The sequence below is a fragment of the Bison bison genome, unplaced genomic scaffold (genome assembly GCF_000754665.1).
Source record: "Bison bison bison isolate TAMUID 2011002044 unplaced genomic scaffold, Bison_UMD1.0 scf7180017864491, whole genome shotgun sequence".
NCBI lineage: Eukaryota > Metazoa > Chordata > Mammalia > Artiodactyla > Bovidae > Bison > Bison bison.
The window spans coordinates 1,145,260-1,152,100 of NW_011495050.1; the positions used below are offsets into that span (position 1 = coordinate 1,145,260).

At 39.4% G+C, this 6,841-nt stretch overlaps 1 pseudogene; it reads right to left on the bottom strand.

Moving 5' to 3' along the window:
* Positions 1-1,453: 1,453 nt before the first annotated feature.
* LOC105005420 lies at positions 1,454-1,771 on the bottom strand (annotated as a pseudogene).
* Positions 1,772-6,841: the final 5,070 nt, after the last annotated feature.

Sequence of the window (6,841 nt, forward strand, 5' to 3'; positions counted from 1 at the left end):
CTCATATGTCCTCTCAGGGAAACTTCTAGTTAATTATTTAAAACAAAACAAAACACTTGAATACTATAGCAAATATAATCACATGTCAAAAACCAATCTTCAAACATCATAGCCAAAGATGCCATGCTTGCCTAAAATATACGATCTTGCCAATGTAAATAAATAACAGATTCACTTTAATGTGACTTATGGAAGACTGAAGTAACAGATTCTTGATCTTTGATATGTACTTCTGGACTTAGTAATGTAACCACAGAATTACATGGAAACTACAGTTGTTGAATCACATAAAAAATACAATAGGTGATGATTTATCAGTGTCTTGGAAAATGACATCAGGAAAAGGTAGAGAGGAGGAAGATTCAAGTGAGAGGGATTCAGAATGTACAAAGGCAGAGAGGTCTGAAATAACAGAGAAAGAAGACTGTAAATGATTCAGGATTACTTAGAACAAGGGTTGACAAACTGACCCATAGGCCAAATATGGCCAGTCATCTAGTGTTTATGGCCTGTGAGCTAAAAATGGGTTTTACAACACTTTAAAATGTTTGGAAAACAACCACAAGAAGAATATTTTATGAGGCATGAAAATTATATGAAATTCAAATTTTAGTGTCCATAAATATAGTCATATTGGAAGGCAGACATACTCACTTGCTTATATATTATATATAGTTGCTTTCACGTGATGACTGCAGAGTTGAGTAATTGAAACAGAGGGTGCATGAAATGCTCTCATTGCTGCCCAATGCATGATAATTTACAGCGATGCACTTATAACTCTACAGCATTTAAGTGTAGCACATATTACTATTGTTGTTGCTCATTGTTCAGTGGCTCAGTCATGTCCAACTCAAACTCATGTCCATTGAGTTGGTGATGCCATCCAACGGTTTCATCTTCTGTCGTCCCCTTCTCCTCCTGCCTTCAATCTTTCCCAGGGTCAGGGTCTTTTCCAATGAGTTGGCTCTTCACATCAGGTAGCCAAAGGATTGGAGCTTCAGCCTCAGCATCAGTCCTTCCAGTGAATATTCAGGATTGATTTCCTTTAGGATTTACCAAGACATTTATATTTATTACCAGAGCATACCTATCATGTCAAAACAAGAAGAGTAGGTTGTTGGGGTTTTTTTGGACATACTGTCTTGAAAGTGAAAGTGTTAGTCGCTCAGTCATGCCCTACTCTTGGCAACCCATAGACCATAACCCACCAGGCTCCTCTGTCCATGGAATTCTTCAGGCAAGAATATGGGAGTGGGTAGCCATTCTCTTCTCCAGGGGATCTTCCCCACCCAGGGATTATACCCAGGTCTCCCTCATTGCTGGCAGATTCTTTACTGTCTGGGCCACCAGGGAAGCCCATCTTATTTTATTCAAATAGCAGTACGCTCGTACATGGTCCAAGAACACTTGAATACTATAGCAAATACAATCACATGTCAAAAACCAATCTTCAAACATCATAGCCAAAGATGCCATGCTTGCCTAAAATATACTGTCTTGCCAATGTAAAACCACATCCACACTCAGTCACCACCAAACCATTCAGTAGAGCTTCCTTAACGGTGAGCTGTTGGAAGCTACCAGTTTGAGCACTGTTGATTATTTTTTTCAAGCCTGAATAGCTGTAGGGATCTCAGCAGGGGTTGGAGGAACCAGGTCAACCTTGGCATAGTGCCAAAATGTGGTCATCTGAAGCTTGGAAGTAAGTCACAGGAGCGTTGACCAGTGCTGGGACCTTCTCTGAAACGTTACAGACAAACAGCGTCATGGTTCTAGGACAGAAAGTCTGCCACCCCAACTGGCTGCTTGAGTGTCACCCATCTGGAAGTGAAAAGGAGGTTTTGAATGTCACATTTTAAGGTAAAGTGGAATATGGATGATTTTGTTATTATATGGCAAAAAATTTTGTATATTATACAAGGACTTGATAGCTGTGCTACAAGAATACAATATATATAGGCATTAGCAGACCCAGCCTTCGTAACAATATTTTAATTCACAGGAAAGCCACAGTCAGAAAAATAGATAATTTTAATTTTAACACAGAATATCTCATCACGCAAAATTTCTGTACAAAAATAAAAAAATGAAAATGGGGCTGCAATCAAAGTAAGTTTCAGAGTGATTTGTTATTCAAGCAGAAAGCCATTTACCAATACAAGTTAATTAAATTGTGCTTGATTTCAACAGCTGAAGAAATCTGTACATAAAAATAAACATGTTTAAGACTATTAGCTGCTTAGTGAGAACAGTTGCTTGAGGGCCTGGGGAATAGCATCAATAGTCAATTTAAAAACAAGACAAAAGATTTTTGCATTGTTTTCCTTGGCTCTTGATGAGCTGACAGATGCTGCCGATCCTCCTCAATGATTGGTTATTTGAGGAGTCCAGACAGAGTTTGAGGTGACCAAAGTATTAACCTCTGTGAAAAGTATGTGTGGAAAAGAGCAGAGGTGAGAGAGAAGTTAAGAAATACAAATTCAGCACAACCTGAAGTTGAATCTGCCATGATGTGTGACAACTGATGATGGTAAAAAAAGTATATGCTTTTTTACAGGAAATGGCTCAGTTGGACAAATTCACAAGGCTTGTGGAAAGGGAAGGTTGTACATTGTTCATCAGAAGCTAGTTTGCAGAAAATATGTGAATCTATTGTGTTCTTGAAATCTACTGTGTGTGTTATTGCAGCATCAGTGGTGAATTTCATTGCTGTTGGGGATTTAACAATTGTTAGTTCCAAGAATTCTTGCCAGAAACAGAAGCTAAATATCTTGACCTATCACACAGTAGTTCAATGGCTTAGTGGTGAAGTCTTACTGTAATTTTTTAAACTTTTAGGCCTGAGGGACTTCCTTGGTGGCGCAGTGGATAAGAATCTGCCTACCCATGCAGGGGACATGTGTTCAGTCCCTGGTCAGGGAAGATCCCACATGCCATGCAGCAACTAAGCCCGTGCACCACAACTACCGAGCCTGTGCTCTAGAGCTCTCGAGCTGCAACGACTGAAGCCCGTACCCTAGAGCCTGTGCTCCGCAGTGAGAGAAGCCGCCACAGTAAGTCCTTGCCCTGTAAGCAAGAGTAGACCCCAACTGCCAAAACTAGAGAAAGTCTGTGGCAGCAATGAAGATCCAGCACAGCAAAAAGTTCATTCATTAATTAAAAATTATGGAACTGTGCTTATTTTTTTTTTAAGTTTAAGGCTGAGCCATGAAACAAATTTCAATTAATTTCAAAAGACTGAAATCTTACACAGTGTTTTTCTGATGGCTAAAATAGTTAGAAATCAATAATAAGAAATCCTAAAGAGTTTCAAATATTGGAAATTAAACAGCACACTTCTAAATAACAAACACCTGCATCAAAAAATTATTCCCGAAGAATATTAAAAACTATTCTGAACTGAATAAGAAAAACACAAATGAAGTCTGTGTTATATATTAAAGCAGTGTTTGGAACAAAATCTGTAGCTTGAAATCCTTATAAGACAAAGATGTTTTAAGTCTAAGTTTCCACATTAAGAAACAAGGAAAATGAAAAGAAAATTAAATTTAAGATAGGGGAAAGAGGACATAAATATAAAAGCAAAAATCAAGGAAATAAAAACACAAATATAGAGAAACTTACAAAGCCAAAATTTGATTCTTTGAAAAAAATTAATAACATTGACAAATAACTAGATTGATCAAGAGAAAAGAAAACACAAATTGCCAATATAGACATAGAAGAGGGAATACCAGGGACTTCCCTTGTGGTCCAGTGGGTAAGAATCTTCCTTGCAATGCAGCGGACATGGGTTTGATCCCTGCTCCAGGAAGATCCCACATACCATGGAGCTACAAAGCCAGTGTGTCACAACTACTGATCCCGAGCTCTGGAGCCTGGGAGCCGCAACTACTGACACCATATGCTGTAACTACTGAAGCCCACTTGTCCTAGAACCTGTGCTCAACAAGAGAAGCCACCACAATGAAAAGCCGTCCACCACAACTAGAGAGTACCCCACCAGCTGCAACTGGAGAAAGCCCAAGTGCAGCAACGAAGACCCAGTGAAGAAAAAATAAAATAAATCTTAACAAAGAGAGAGAGAGAGAAAGATGAGACAGAATGATCAAGTTGGTTTTACCTCAAGGGTTTACATTTGAAGGATCAATGTTATCTACTGTATACACATCTCAAAAAATGCATAACACACATCTCAAAAGATGCATTAAAAGAGTTTTACAAAATTCAACATTTATTCTCGATAAAAATTTATGAGAAACAGAGGGGGGTTTCCTGATTCTGATAAAGGGCATTCTTCAGTTCAGTTCAGTTCAATCACTCAGTCGTGTCCGACTCTTTGCAACCGCATTAATCTCAGCACGCCAGGCCTCCCTGTCCATCACCAACTCCCGGAGTTCACTGAGACTCATGTCCATCGAGTCGGTGATGCCATCCAGCCATCTCATCCTCTGTCGTCCCCTTCTCCTCTTGCCCTTAATCCCTCCCAGCATCAGAATCTTTTCCAATGAGTCAACTCTTCGCATGAGGTGGCCAAAGTACTGGAGTTTCAGCTTTAGCATCATTCCTTCCAAAGAAATCCCAGGGCTGATCTCCTTCAGAATGGACTGGTTGGATCTCCTTGCAGTCCAAGGGACTCTCAAGAGTCTTCTCCAACACCACAGTTCAAAAGCATCAATTCTTTGGCGCTCAGCTTTCTTCACAGTCCAACTCTCACATCCATACATGACCACTGGAAAAACCATAGCCTTGACTAGACAGACTTTTGTTGGCAAAGTAATGTCTCTGCTTTTCAATCTACTATCTAGGTTGGTCGTAACTTTTCTTCCAAGGAGTAAGCGTCTTTTAATTTCATAGCTGCAGTCACCATCTGCAGTGATTTTGGAGCCCCCAAAAATAAAGTCTGACACTGTTTCCCCATCTATTTCCCATGAAGTGGTGGGACCAGATGCCATGATCTTCGTTTTCTGAATGTTGAGTTTTAAGCCAACTTTTTCACTCTCCACTTTCACTTTCATCAAGAGGCTCTTCACTTTCTGCCATAAGGGTGGTGTCATCTGCATATCTGAGGTTATTGATATTTCTCCCCGAAATCTTGATTCCAGCTTGTGCTTCTTCCAGCCCAGCGTTTCTCATGATGTACTCTGCAAAGAAGTTAAATAAGCATGGTGACAATGTACAGCCTTGACATGGAACTCTGTTGTTCCATGTCCAGTTCTAACTGTTGCTTCCTGAACTGCATACAAATTTCTCAAGGGAATTCTTAGCTACACCATATTTAACTCTGAAAAACTGAATTGTCTCCCTCTAAGATCAAGACCAGGCAAGGAAGGATGTTCAGTCTCACCATTTCTATTCAACATTATACAAGATGCAATAATACAACAAAAAGAAGTAAAATACATGTAGACTGGAAAGAAAGAAAACTATCTTCATTCACAAATAATATGGTCATGCACACAGAAAATCCTACGGGGGTAGCCAAAAGCTTTTAAAACTAATGAATAAATTTAGCAAGGTTGTAGGATACATGGTCAATATACAAAAGTCAAATGTGTTTCTAGGCACTAACTTGGACAATTGGAATCTGAAAATATTTACAATTATATTTTATTGTTGTTTAGTTGCTAAGTTGTGTCCAACTCTTTGCAACCCCAGGGACTGTAGCCTGCCATGCTCCTCTGTGCCTGGGATTTCCCAGCAAGAATACTGGAGTGGGTTGCCATTTCCTTCTCCAGGGGATCTTCCCAACCCAGGGATCAAATCCTGCTTGGCAGGTGGATTCTTTACCACTGAGGCACCAGAGAAGCCCCAAATTTTATAAAATATATTAAGTGCTTAGCATTTAATATACTTAACCAACTATGGGGAAGACTTGTATATTGAAAATATTGCAAAGAGAAATTAAAGATCTAAATAAATGGGAAGATAAACTCTATTGTTGAATAGAATGACTCAATATGGCTAAAAATGTCAATTCCCCAAACTCATTTCTAGAACCTGTGCGTTCTCAGGCACAGTCCCAACAGGCTGTATTGTAACACTGACAGATATGTTCTAAGTTTAAATGGAAATGCAAAAGATCTAAAACAGCCAAAGTAATTCTGAAAATAAAGTCCAATGTTGGAATAGTCACACAGTTGTATTTCAAGACTTAATTTAAGGCTACAGTAATCAAGACAGTGTGGCATTGGCATAGACAAGGATACTTATACAGCTCAATGAAGCAGAATAGCATCCAGAAAAGACCCATGCTTATATGGTCAATTGATTTTTATAAATGTACTATTTCAATGGGAAAAGAAAATATTTTCAACAAATTGGGCTGGAATAACTGAATAAACATATGAAAAAATTGGACTATGGTCCCTACATCACACTACATACTGAAATTAATTCAAGATAAATTCTAGACCTGAATATAAAAGCTAAAACCAAAGAAAGTAATATAGGAAGATATTTTTCAAATGTGAATAAGCAGATTTCTTAGGAAAAGTACAAAAAAAACCTCTCAGTTCAGTTCAGTCGTTCAGTTGTGTCTGACTCCTTGCGACCCCATGAATCGCAGCACGCCAGGCCTCCCTGTCCATCACCAACTCCCGGAGTTCACTCAGACTCACGTCCATCGAGTCAGTGATGCCATCCAGCCATCTCATCCTCTGTCGTCCCTTTCTCCTCCTGCCCCCCAATCCCTCCCAGCATCAGAGTCTTTTCCAATGAGTCAACTCTTCACATGAGGTGGCCAAACTACTGGAGTTTCAGCTTTAGCATCATTCCTTCCAAAGAAATCCCAGGGCTGATCTCCTTCAGAATGGACTGGTTGGATCTCCTTGCAGTC